This window comes from Eumetopias jubatus, unplaced genomic scaffold (genome assembly GCF_037043125.1).
Source record: "Eumetopias jubatus isolate StellerSeaLion01/CBP00866 unplaced genomic scaffold, mEumJub1_p1.0 scaffold_3, whole genome shotgun sequence".
In the NCBI taxonomy this organism is placed as follows: Eukaryota; Metazoa; Chordata; class Mammalia; order Carnivora; family Otariidae; genus Eumetopias; species Eumetopias jubatus.
Genome location: NW_028274809.1, coordinates 71,635,121 through 71,648,886, shown reverse-complemented (window position 1 = coordinate 71,648,886; position 13,766 = coordinate 71,635,121). Strand labels below are relative to the sequence as shown.

At 33.8% G+C, this 13,766-nt stretch overlaps 1 protein-coding gene across 20 annotated transcripts in view; it reads right to left on the bottom strand.

Moving 5' to 3' along the window:
• Nucleotides 1-13,766, bottom strand: part of BAZ2B (bromodomain adjacent to zinc finger domain 2B) — a 381,759-nt gene that overhangs the window by 217,728 nt on the left and 150,265 nt on the right. For all 20 annotated transcript variants that reach the window (XM_088021659.1, XM_088021666.1, XM_088021670.1 and 17 more), the window contains one exon: nucleotides 11,762-11,804. The gene's annotated coding sequence lies outside the window, so the exon portion shown is untranslated. The remainder of the gene's footprint in view (nucleotides 1-11,761; nucleotides 11,805-13,766) is intronic.

The following is a 13,766-nucleotide window of genomic DNA, read 5'->3' as shown; positions in this document are numbered from 1 at the left end:
CAGAAGTTCTAGAAATATTAGTTTTTATTCCCTCAACTACCCATATTTCTATAAAACAAACACTGAATATTGAGAAAACATGATATAATAGTGAATTTTTCTGTAGAATTGTGCATTAGTAAAATCACAAATCATACTTTATGTCTAATAAATGGTATTGAACTAAATGTTTTGTCACCCCTTTAATCAGAGACCAAGTAAAAAAAAGTGATTGGTGAAAGCAGTTTTTTTTTCTCAAGCCTCTGACATAGATGCTTATGCCTTTAAGTATAGACCTGTGCTTTTTACCTAAACAGCCCAACACTACTATCATAGCTCCAATACTTTCTAACAATTCCTTAATATTAAATATTGAATTAGTATACACATTTCTGTGTCTTAGATAATATTTTTAAACTGTTTGAGTTTGGACTCAAATATGACATATACATTAGAATAGGCTGATATGTCCCTCAAGTCTCTTCTAATCTGTAACTGCTCCCACCACATCCCCATGCCATTAATATTTTTAGTTGAAGAAAATAGGTCTTCTGTCTTCTAGAGTTTCCCAGTATGGACTTTCCTAATTTTATCTCCTGGTATCATTTAATATGTCCCTCTATCCTTATTATTTCTTATAAATTAGTCTTGATCGTATTCAATAATTTTTCTTTTGTTTTCATTTGGATGGACAGCTTCATAGTGGTGGTGTGTACTTGCATTAGCAAATACATGTCTTTCTTACATAAAACAGGAGTGATAAATAAAGTTGTTAGGAAGATTGAATGAGTTACTACAAATCAAATTCTTATTTAGTACCTGGCATACAGCAAGCACTCCATAAGCATTGGCTCTTATTATTACACTGCATGCAGTGATCTGATATCAGACCAGATGGGAATTTTTGAAGAAGTAGTTAAAGATAACTAATATTTCTGGCTTGGGTGGCTGAGTGGATGTTGATATCATCGACCAATAACAGGAAACATACGAAGAGGAAAAGGTTTCTGGGAAATTGGAAGAGAATATGTTCGAGTTTAGACATGTTGATTTTAGTGCTGTGGGGTAGCAAGGTACCAATCTCACATACAGAATTGCAAACAAGGATTCTAAAATTTAAAAGTCTGTGAATAGGAAATAAAGATAAAATGCTGAGAAGAAAAGGGAGCTCAGTTAAGGTCACAGTTGTCATAAAAGACTACAAGACCATTCTTAGAATAAATTGGCACTGGATAAAGAGGTAACAACACTTCAAGCAAAGGAAATGATGTATGGAAAAAGACACACAGACAAAATCATCACTCTATGTTCTGGTTATAAGAAAGTCCTGACTAGGGGCCCTTGGGTGGCTTGGTAGGTTGAGCATCTGACTCTTGGTTTCAGATCAGGTCATGATCTCAGGGTCATGGGATCGAGCCCTGTGTTGGGCTCTGTGCTCAGAGGGGAGTCAGCTTGAGATTCTCTCTCTCCATCCCCCTCTGCCCCTCGCTCCCTGTGCTCTCTCCTCTCTCTCTCTTTCTCTCATTAAAATAAATAAATCTTTTTTTTTAAAGAATGTTCTAAAAAAAAAAAAAAAGAATGTCCTGACTAGAAAAAAATCTGTGTGTTGGAAAGTTACATAGATAGGACAAAGCTAACTTTGAATGGCTTTGAAATTTAGGAAACAGGTAATTCAATTTAAGTAGGAAATGGGAAGATATTTAAGAAGTTAGTAAGATAACTAAACTCTATGTTGTGGCAACATCATGCAAAAATATAACAGATTTAGAAAGTAGAGTATGTACTTACTATATTACTCTAGAGGATTTAAAATTTATGCCAATTTTAATTCCACCTAAGCTAAAGAGAACACTCCCTAGGCACTGTGACTTCAGGCAGTACCCCAGAAGTGGAAGATGGCATCTTTAGTGACTTCACATTTCCCTTTCCATTCCATTCTCTTGTGCCTCCTCTTCCTTGGGAAACCAATGCTCTCAAGCTGCCCTAACTAAATAAAAATAAAACTACATTTTTGCAATCATGCACCATCTTGCTCCCTGAAGCACTGTGGTTACGTCTCCACATTCAGTTCTAGCCTGCCATGTGATCTTTCATTTTCCCCCTACCAACCTACTGATCCTTTATCAATTCCAAGTAATTCATACAACATGGTAAGTGATCAAAACCCTAGGGGATATTTAATTTAAAAAAAGAATTTACTAACCTGTATGAATTTCAAATCGTTAAATTATATATTCTCTGTATGTTTTCTATGTATTTATCCGTTCTGGTTCATCCTGACATTATCATACTAAGAGACACACCAGCACCAGACAGTTTATTGAATAAATTTCTGCTGTGCCACTACTGGATACAAAGCATTCTAACAGACTCTAAGGGAATTGCAAGAATGAATAAAACATAATCTATGCCTTTATTAGATGGTTAAGGACTTTAAAGTCTAACAGGTGAAGGAGCCAAACACACAACTCATCTCATAAGGCAGGTAAGAGCTTTATAAGAATGTTTCTGAAACGTATGTATAGACCCTTACAAATAGAGAAAAAATATCTTCTGAACATATGGGTAGATTGAAATTAAATTATGTTACCAAAATACATAGAAAACTAAAACTATGGATAAGGATAAACTCTTCCTGCTATTAGATCTGATTCAACATACTACCAAAACAAATTTATAAAGTATGCACATAAAAACTACCAAACTAGGGATGCCTGGGTGGCCCAGTTGGTTAAGCATCCAACTCTTGATTTTGGCTCATGTCATGACCTCAGGGTCATGAGACTGAGCAACCAGTCAGGGTCCAGTCCACACTGGGCATGGAGCCTACTTAAGATTCTCTCTCTCTCCCTCTGTCTCTGCCCATCCCCCCACCCCATTTGCACATGCTTTCTCCATCTCTCACCCTCCTCCCCAAAGTCACAAAACTAACAGATTTCAAATTGTTACCATATGATGTTTTTGCTAAAATGAAATCATTGTACTCAACATGATGGAATATGGTACTGATTGCTAACTTCCCCATTATTTTCCAGTTACATTTGAGTTTGGCGTGCTTATCTAATAATCTAGTGTTCCCTGAACAATTTAATACTGCCACCATTTCTTTCTACTCAAACTACTACAAAGCTTTAATTTAGTTCCCTCTGATGTCATCTGGCCTTCACTTGGTACAGATGAGCCACTTGTACATGTCAAATCTATTTTTGTTATTTTCTTATTAGACTGACATAATTAAACACAATCATAGTCCTGAAAGTACACAGTAGTAATTGGTTATAAGGTAAGCATCCCAGGTGATAAAAGAATATGTCTGTATTAATTTCTTTTATATTAACATTTGTAAATTATTGTAGCACACCCACTCTCCACAGAGAATATATCTACATACTCAGGTCCAAGGCAGCGTTGAAGAACAATGCTATGAGAGATATAACAAATATGAGAAAGGCAGAAATGATGGGAATCTTAATTCCAACTGCAAGGGAATCCAGAGGTTTTATGGAAGAGGTATCGTTTGAGGGGAGCTGTGACATTTGAGTTTACTGTCACCTGTGCAAGTTTTCTAAAATTTCATTTCTATAAGTTTGACACTAAAAATATGGAAGAACTAGAGTAAAAAAAAAAAGACACCCAGAAATATTTAGTAATAGGGGTAATAAAAAGAATTTTATGAATGAAAGGTAAGTAGTTTTTCCTCAGACAAAAGCAAATTGGAGAATAAGATTGTAAACACTAGATATGATATTCATAAAATAGATGGCATACTTTGCATATGGAAAAGTTTACTTGCACTCTTATATTATGATGGAAATATACCTATTGATGTAATATTTTTAAAATGTGTGCTTGCAAAAAAGCATTCACATAAAACAGAATCAGTAATATTTGTATTAAACTTAAAAAAGATTTATCTATTTGAGAGAGAGAGAGCACATGAGGAGAGGAAGAAAAAGGGAGAGAATCCCAAGCAGACTCTGTGCTGAGTGTGGAGCCTGACACAGGGCTTGATCCCACAACCCTGAGATCATAACCCAAGCCAGAACAGAGTCAGACTCAACAAATAAGCCATCAAGGTGCCCCTAGTTAAACATTTTTTTTTTAACATCTATGACATGCTAACTTAGGTGCTTTTTTGATGTTATACAATAAGAATTTTCCATTTTTATCAAAACCTTTCCTCTTCTACAGTTTTTCCTTTGTATATTTATAGCAAAATAATAATCAAACTTCGTAATTCCATAACTCAGTCTATAACAATCTTCCTCTCATCTCTGGAACAGTTTTTGCAGATTATATTTGTATCTTTTCTACTCCCTGACTAACATCTGGAAGTCTGCATTGGTGTTCTAGAAAGTGTGAGAGAAGAGAATGATGTACTAACAAAATAAAATTTCAAGTCACTTTAATTCAGAAAACATTTACCTAGTCTAGGTACCTGCTAGACTCACTACAGCAAAAAAACACCAAAGTAGAAAACTTTTTTCCTTTATATTCTCTCATGCTTCTATAATTTATTTCTAGACTATGTTAAGATAACTGTCTTTTTCTTTTTTTAGGCATATTTATTGAACAGTAGCTCATTTAGAATTTTTAGGTAAGAACTAATTTTTAAACCAAATGAGCCTTGTAGTACACTTTCACTTGTTCAAAGAAGTTTAGTTGGGTCTCTGCAGCATAGTATCATTTATATCTGCAGTCACTCACCCAGAACACCATGCATGCTTTTAGCTCCATTAATGGTATAATGGTGCAACTTTTGCTGGAGATGCATTAAGGGGGTAGGGTCTTTTATCCAAATATATACATCTGCTTTTGATATTTAAAAAGTAGAAAAATAAAGGTCAGTTAATACATGGTAGACTTCTGGAAATGGCTAATTTCTCTACTTTGCAAATAACCACTTATCTATCAATTGAACACACTAGGAAAGACACTTGACCTTTCTGAGTCTCAGTTCAGTCATCTGTAAACTGTAATAAAGGCTCAAATAGAAAGCACCTACCATCTTAAAAAACAGTGAATAAATAAATATTAGTTTTGTTCTTCCTTTCTCAACATATAGAAAATATATTTATTTTTAGAATATTTAATGGAAAAACCATGAAAAAATAAGAATAAAAAGAAAAAATATACATAATATTAAAAGAACTCTTTGCTAGGTACCTGGCACTTACCAAACTTCTTGGTAAGTAAACTCCTACAAGATCTAAACTTTAGGCTCATTTACTTCCTCAAATTTTATATTTCAACAGTATTGGACCAAAATATTTGCGTGTCCTGGAACATATGTTCTTTCCAAATCTATATGCCTATTTCCTCTTTCTGGATTCTCTTCCTTTAAAAAAAAAACTGTTTTTATTTGAGCATAGTTGACACAAAATATTATATTAGTTTTAGGTGTACAACATAGTGATTCAACAAGTTTATACATTATGCTATGCTCACCACAAGTGTAGCTACCATCTGTCACCATAAAACACTATTATAACATCATTGGCTATAGTTCTTATGCTGTGCCTTTTATTCCTGTGACTTATTCATTCCATAATTGGAAGCCCGTATCTCCTACCACCTTTCACACATTTTGCCCATCCCCCCATCTCCCTCCCCTCTGGCAAACATCAGTTTGTTCTCTGTATTTATAGGTCTGATTATGCTTTTTTCTTTGTTTATTCGTTTTATTTTTTCGCATGAGTGCTTTACACATATGAATGAAATTATATGGTATTTGTCTTTCTCAATCTGACTTATTTCACTTAGAATAATGCCCTCTAGGTCTATCCATGTTGTCACAAATGGCGTGATCTCATCCTTTTTATGGGTGCATAATATTCTTCTGTGTGTGTGTGTGTGTGTGTGTGTGTGTGTGTGTACATACACATATATTTACACATTTACCACATCTTCTTTACCATTCATCTATCAATGGACACTTAGGTTGCTTCCATATCTTGGCTATTATAAATAATGCTGCATTAACAAAGGGGTGCATGTATCTTTTGGAATTAATGTTTTCTTCTAATTCATACTTCAAAATTCTAGACCAGATGTCATCCTTCTCTGTAAAGATTTTATTTAGTTTCCTCTCCTAGACACAGTGAATCATTCCCTTTCCTATTTTTCTCCTAAAATCCAAGCTATCAAAAGTGACAGCAGAGTTTAGTAAAAGTAAATGAAATATAAACAAACTGAAGACATTTTAACAATGGCATAAATTTCTTTGTCAAATTATTTTGGTGTGTCAGAATTAATTTTAGGCATGAGTAACAGAAAACCTGAAACCAGTGGCTTACAAAAAAATAAGTTTATCTCTGTCATATCAAGGAAGTCCAGATGAAGACACCAGTGTAGACATGGACAAGGTAACATCCTTAAGATATTAGAGACTTTCTCTTTTATTGCTTTGCCCATTCTTGTTTGGGTTTTCCACTCATTTCCAATTATCATGTCCACATTATAGCCAGCAAGGAAGAAGGGGAAAAAAAAAGAGGGAATGCAACCCTTCCTTTAAGTTGTACACAGTCCTGCTTATTTATCTCTAGCCAAAACTTAGTCCCATGACCACATCTAGATGCAAGGGAAGCTGGGAAATATTTATTCCAGGTATTGACGTGCTAGGAAAATATTAGTAGACAGGGAAAATCAACATTAAGGGACAACTTCCAGTCACTATGACACTTGGTTATATCTTATCTGTGGTAGATAGCTGACATTTTAAATTTGCTATCTACTGCCAATATTTCTAGTAGTGTGTACATTGTAAAATATCTAATAATTCCTTCTAAACTTCAATTTTTATTTATTTTTTAAGATTTATTTTACTTATTTGACAGAGAGAGAGTGGGAGAGCAAAAGCAGGGGGAGTGGCAGAGGGAGAGGGAGAAACAGGCTTCCCATGGAGCAGGGAACACGATGCAGGACTCGATCCCAGGACCCTGAGATCATGACCCGAGCTGAAGGCAGCCGCTTAACCAACTGAGCCACCCAGGCACCCCTAAATTTCAACTTTTAAATGAAATATTTCTGTTGGTAGAGATTAGTCTCTAAAAAATTTAAGTGAAATTTATTATAAAAGTACAAAGGGAAAAAGGAATATTAACAAAAACAGAAGTCTTGGGGTGCCTGGGTGGCTCAGTCGGTTAAGCATCCAACTCTTGATTTCAGCTCAGGTCACAATCTCAGGGTTGTAAGATCAGCCCTCATCAGGCTCCACACTGGGCATGGAGCCTGCTTAAGATTCTCTCTCCCTGTCCCTCTGCCCCTCCCCCTACTCACACACAGGTGGGAGTGATCTCCCTCTCTCTCTTTAAAAACAAAAAACAAAGCAAAACCAGAAAAGGCCATTTTATTTTAAAAGTTGCTTTGTAGCAGATTATTAAAATATGTAGTAAAAGGATAAATCAGAATATTTAAAAATATAGCTAATGTATTAATGAAATCACGTATTAACAAAATTGCCTGTAAGTGAAACTGCATGAATACTCTCAAAGACAAAGAACCTGGAAAGATTTGAGAAGGAAAAAAAATCTATGTTATTTTATTTTATGCCTATAAATGCTGTCTAGAGATTTTTATTTTATTTATTTATTTATTTATTTATTTATTTCTTAAGGGTTTTATTTATTTATTTGAGAGAGACAGCATGCAAGAGAGCACAAGCAGGGGGAGAGGGAGACAGAGAGGGAGAAGCAGGCTCCCCACTAGGCAGGGCGCCCGACACACAGGGTTTGATCCCAGGACCCAATCCCAGGACCCAGGGATCATGGACCTGAGCCAAAAGCAGATGCTTTAAATGAATGAGCCACCAGCATCCCCATGATGAAATTTAATCAAGTAGATGTGATCACAAAACAATACTAAAAATTATGGTGGAATAAAGCAAAATCAGGTTAGGCTAAGATCTCACACTATGTGACTTGAGAAAAGGAACTTTACAGGTGATGATATGACTATGATGAGGGGTCAAAAGAATTTAGTATGTATCAGCCTCTGTGCTATACTTTATAAGCCTGGTGTTAATTAAAATTCACAGCACTCTTAGAGATATAAATATTATCTCTGCTTTAGAGAGGAAAAAAATGGATCTTAGACTACGTAATTGGATCAAGATCACAACACGTAAACAAAGGTTTTTTGACCTCAGTTCATCTTCTTAACCATTACACATATTGCCTCCCTTCAAACTCTCTGGACCTTGGTTTTCTCATCTGTTGTATAAGGGGAATGTAGCACAACCTGAACCATTTTAAAGTGCATTCTAGCCTTTTAAGATGTTAGTATTCTAGTGAGGTCTTTTTCTCTAAATAAAAGCACAACATATCAAAAGATCTAATCAGCCTCCTGGCTGGAATTCATATGTCAATTAAGTTATCATAATATATGTAATATGGAAAGTAGAAATTTATTTACTGAAACTTATAGACCAAAGGGCCACAATGTATGAGTAAGGTAAATTTGGATGTTTGCAGTATATCCCTGATCTTTACACCTGATTTCATGCCCCTTCATGTATGTGTAAAGGAATCATATATAAAGTTAAGTAAGAGGGAAGAAAGTTAACAAACATTACATTTAAATCTTGCATAGCAGTCCTTTTTAAATGTGTGTAACATCACTTTACAGGTGAAGATACTGAGGCACAAAGAGGCTGACTTGCTGAAGGTCACATACCTGGTATAAGTGGCATCAATACTTGAACTTTCTCTAGTTCCTTAAAAAAAAAGATTTATTTATTTATTTTAGAGAAAGAGTGAGGAGGGGAGAGGCAGAGGGAGAAAGAGAGAATCTTGAGCAGACTCCCTGCTGAGCATGGAGCCTGAAGAGGGGCTGGATTTCATGACCCTGAGATCAATACCAGAGCTAAAATCAAGACTCAGATGCTTAACCAACTGAGACACCAGAAGCCCCCAAGCTCTCTCTAGTTCTTAAACCTACATTCTTTCCCATCCACCTTGCTTCCCATGGTTCACTTTTGGATATTCAGGCATTAATATTCTTATTTCAAATTTAATATAGGAAAACTAAAGACACTAATTAATTTAGCTCTTTCTGGGGTATTTATGATTACCAGCAAACATTGGCTGAATACTCATTTGCTTAGCACAGTGGAAAATATATATTAAAATACGTAAAATACAAGGCTGAATATATGTTATCAGTAACATAGGAATAATAAAATTTAAGTATTAACAAAGTATTACCAAACTACTAGGTAGAGAGAATCACTTTCAATTAGGATGCTTAGGGAAAGCCTCAAAGAGTTGATTACATGTGGACAGGGTATTAGAGGAGAGGTCTGAGTTCATCAGAAAAAACTAAGAGCCTAAAATGGAAAAAGGATACTCTAGGGAGGGGCGCCTGATTGACTCAGCCGGTAGAGCATTTAACTATTAATCTTGGGGTTTTGAGTTCAAGCCCCATGTTTGGTGTAGAGATTACTTAAAAATAAAATCTTAAACAAAAAAGAATATTCTAGGGAAAGGGAATGACATGAAGGTAAGTACAGAGCCAAAATGAATTTTCAATGTGGAGTTTATAGTCCCCATTGGGTAGAGCGTAGGATTCTTCTTGAACAATAGAATATTTGGCTGGGAAATGTATTACAAATTGAGGAGGAGCTTGAATACCAAGTTAGAATATCTAGATTTGATCTTGGAGGAAATGGGAAGTCACTAAACATCTTCAAGTAGAGAAGCGAAACAGTCAAAGGAATGCTTTAATAAGATTAAACTGAGGATGTATATACTTCAAGGGAATTGATGATGGCCAGGAAGATGGAAGATCAGTGAGAAGATTTGAACATTTCTGTGGATTATAACTTGGGAAAAATAGAAATTCTCCCGAGTTCTGAAAATTTCTAAGGAAAAACTATAAAAGATGTATATTATATAATATACAAAAACTCATTACAGCTTCAGCTCTGAAACAATCTATAATATCCTTTCCCACCCCAGCCACAATATTCTACTCTTTTACTTAGTACTTTATCATCTCATTTCATCAGCTTATCTACTTCTGACTAGTCCCTTAACCTCTCCATTTTCGCTGAACGTATCACCCCTTCCCTGGCCTCACTTTATTTCTGCCCCATGGTCAACACTTGAACTACTCACTCCACAGTCCCCTCAAAGGGAATCAGTGTTGAAATCTACCCTCTTTTCTTGATTCAAGAGGCTGGAGAAGGCCTCAGAGCCCTGATATTATTACAAAGTAAGGGTTTCTATTATCCGTCACTTATGAACATCTCAAATGAATATTTCTTAAACTTATTTTATATCAGATAATATTGGATACTACCTCTCTTCCTGAAATTCTTGAATTTAGAACAACTGCAATTACATACTCTCTTAATATTACCCTAAAATGTACAGTGAGAGTCAGCATTTTCAAATTAAAAAACCTTTTTCATCCAATGGTAATGTTAACTTCCTTGACTGTAAAGTACTTAATGATAAACAGAAGGTTACTACAGAAATATGTTAATATTTTGTTGTAAACCTATTCAGTCAGAATAATAAAGTTCTGATTAAGAAAAAAACAAACAAGCAAAGAGTTGCATATCAGAAATAGCTGAAGTGATCCCTTAGGAAAAGGAATGAATATGCCATAAACATCTGAACATCTGTATACTTGATGATGATAAAGCCTTTAAAAATACAATAAAAGTCCTCTTTGGCCTCTAAAAAAATGTTAAGCTTAAAAAAATAAACCAGTTTTCAAAAAAAAGTTAAAACATAAATACAAAGATTATCTACACATGAGTTTACATTTCTGATAATTACTGCTTATATAATTAATGAACAATTAGAACAGGATTAAAGAAACAGATTGAGTAAATAACTTACTCTAAATTTACTTCTCTGTTATTTAAAAGAATTTTTCAAAAATGCTATATTTTTACTACTTAGTAATCTTATAATAAAGTGGATCAAGGCCTTGGATAAAGTTTTTTTCTTTAAGAAACGTATTTCCTTATATATAGTAGAAATTAACACTTTAAAATTAAAGAGGAAAAGTATCAGTTACTTATGAGAACTATCTCTTTTCAACAACTCTCCATATTTGGAAGACTCTCTATAAATCATTTAAATATCAATGAAAAATTTAAGCAAGCTTAAGAATACTTTCAAGGCTGTTTTCACAGTCTTTCCTTAATAAGTGATTACAACCTCAAGTAATTTTATTTTTGTAAATTTTTTCTTAATATGGAGTCACCTTAAATATTCTGTCATTTTAGTAAAAACAAAAATTTTATTTATTTATTTATTTATTTATTTATTTATTAAAAGATTTTATTTATTTATTTGACAGAGAGAGTGAGAGCAGGAACACAAGCAGGGGGAGTGGGAGAGGGAGAAGCAGGCCTCCTGCCGAGCAGGAAGCCCAACGTGGGACTCGATCCCAGGACCCTGGGATCATGACCTGAGCCCAAGACAGACGCTTAACAACTGAGCCGCCAAGGCGCCCATAAAAACAAAAATTTAAAAAATAGGATGTTCCAATTATGATTCACACTGAAATATATTAATAATATTAAGCACGTAATTTCAGTCATATATTAAAAGTAATTTTCATTTTAAATGTTTTAAAATCATTTAAAGCAATATTTTTAGTATTTAAATAACTAGAAGTATGAAATGTGGTTCACAGAAAATGTAAACATTTAATTGCCTGTTGAGAGAAAGAATAACAATTTAAAATTATAAATATTTTCCAACACAATTCTCATTCTGGAGAAAACAAAACATCCTTAAAAGATTAATTATCATTTTGGTCTTACTGTGATCAATGTGGTCAATCTTGTGACATCACTGTTGAGAAATCTGCAATAGGAAAACAGAAATAGTATTCAGCTGAATCATATCTGAGTAAATAATTTCAGAAACAAAAACATTTGTTTAGAATTTTTGTCTTTCTTGATGCCCTAAGTCATACTTAAATCAATCTAAAGTCAGGGAAGGTACAAATGGCATGACACAAAGCATGAAGCACTTGCAGGTTGTTTATGGGTCATTATTTATTATAGGATAATAGATTACGTTTTGTTTATAATCAGATGGGGTGTTAACATAACATATTAGTAAATAAGCTATAGGACATTTGGGTTGCTTTTTGTTTTCAAATATTTACTAATAAGAGAATCACAGTGTCTTAATATACTATAAACAAGATACAGGTACTGTTTATAGATAACTTTTTCTCTATGATCAGATTAGCAGCTCATTTTATGGCTAGGATGTGATCAATTTATTATCAATTGATAGGAGAAATGGCTTAGACTCATCCTTATGAAGAGTGACAAAACGAGTAAAGATTGAAAATATCATTGGGAAGGAACTATACATTATAAACTGAAAGAAAGTTATAAGTTAAACTATTTCCTAAACTATAGAGAGCTTAGAGTTCTTATCCCTATAAAATCTAAGCTTTTTGAAATTTCTCAATTAACAAGGCATGATTTAAGATAAGCTTTTAAATGTTTTGTGTTAAAAAATAAAACAATATTATGGTGTTTTAATATTCATAATGGGCCTTCGTATGTTATTTTATCAGATCCCCGTAACAATTCCTTCAAAGTAGCAAGAAAGAGATATTACTTATTATACACTCATGAAAAATAGATGTTAGAGAGTATACATGACTTGTCCAAGAGAACTGAGTTTTCTTTGGTTCCGTTTTTATCTCACACCTTCCATCCATTCCATTCTGCCAACAAACACATTACCCTCCGTATCCAAAGACCTGCCTTCAAGGAGCTACTTCCTAGCATTATGCTCTCAACTTAAATCAATATAAAAAGCAGTCATGTGGGGCACCTGGCTGGCTCAGTCAATAGAGCATGTGACTCTTAATTTCAGGATCGTGAATCCAAGCCCCATGCTGGATGTGGACTCTACTTTAAACAAACAAACACACACACACACAAACACACTAAAAATCTTGTCATGATAAAATGTCAATACAAAAAGTCTTATGAAAGAAGCAATTATACTTTCTATAAAACTCTGTAATTCAAAAGGGTATTAAAGTTTTTTTAAAATAGTTACAAACAATATTTGTGACTGAATAAAAAAATAAACGTTCCATTTTATTTTTTATTTTTTAGAAAAAAATACAAGGAAATTAAGACTATAATCTATACTTAAAACTGCATACTATATTTAAAGCTCTAAAGCTAATAGCATAAAAAACTAGTAAAGGCATTCCTTCATCATGGTAACAATTTTTACACATGGCTTACTGGGTACGTGCAAATGCATAAGAAAAAAATACATGAAATTAAAATGACACTAGATAAAGCCAGACAAATCTTAAAACTTTTCATAAAAATCCTAAGTGGCTTTTACAAGGAAAGGTAATTCTTTAAAATCATCTTGAAACTAGGAAATATATTCAAATTACACATATAAAAAGTAATATTACATTTTATGAAAACATAATTCAACTAATACATTGGTTATGTCCTATTTCTCTACAAGTCACTATTTCAGTAAATATGCACAGGGACAATCTCAACTATATTTATACTTAGAAAACACCTACCAGTGTTAAACTGTGAGATAAATCAAGACATACAATTATATAAGCAATCTTTCAGTAATTAACATATAACTATATTTTATCTCTTCTTCTGCCCCAAAACAGAAAGTCTTTCTTTATGTAACTGATTTTAACATAAACCATAGAAGTCTCAACACACACAAAGTAAGGATATCTATCCCTACCTAGCTTATTGAAAAGATTCAAAGGAATCAATGAATACCTACATTTTCTCACCTCACTCA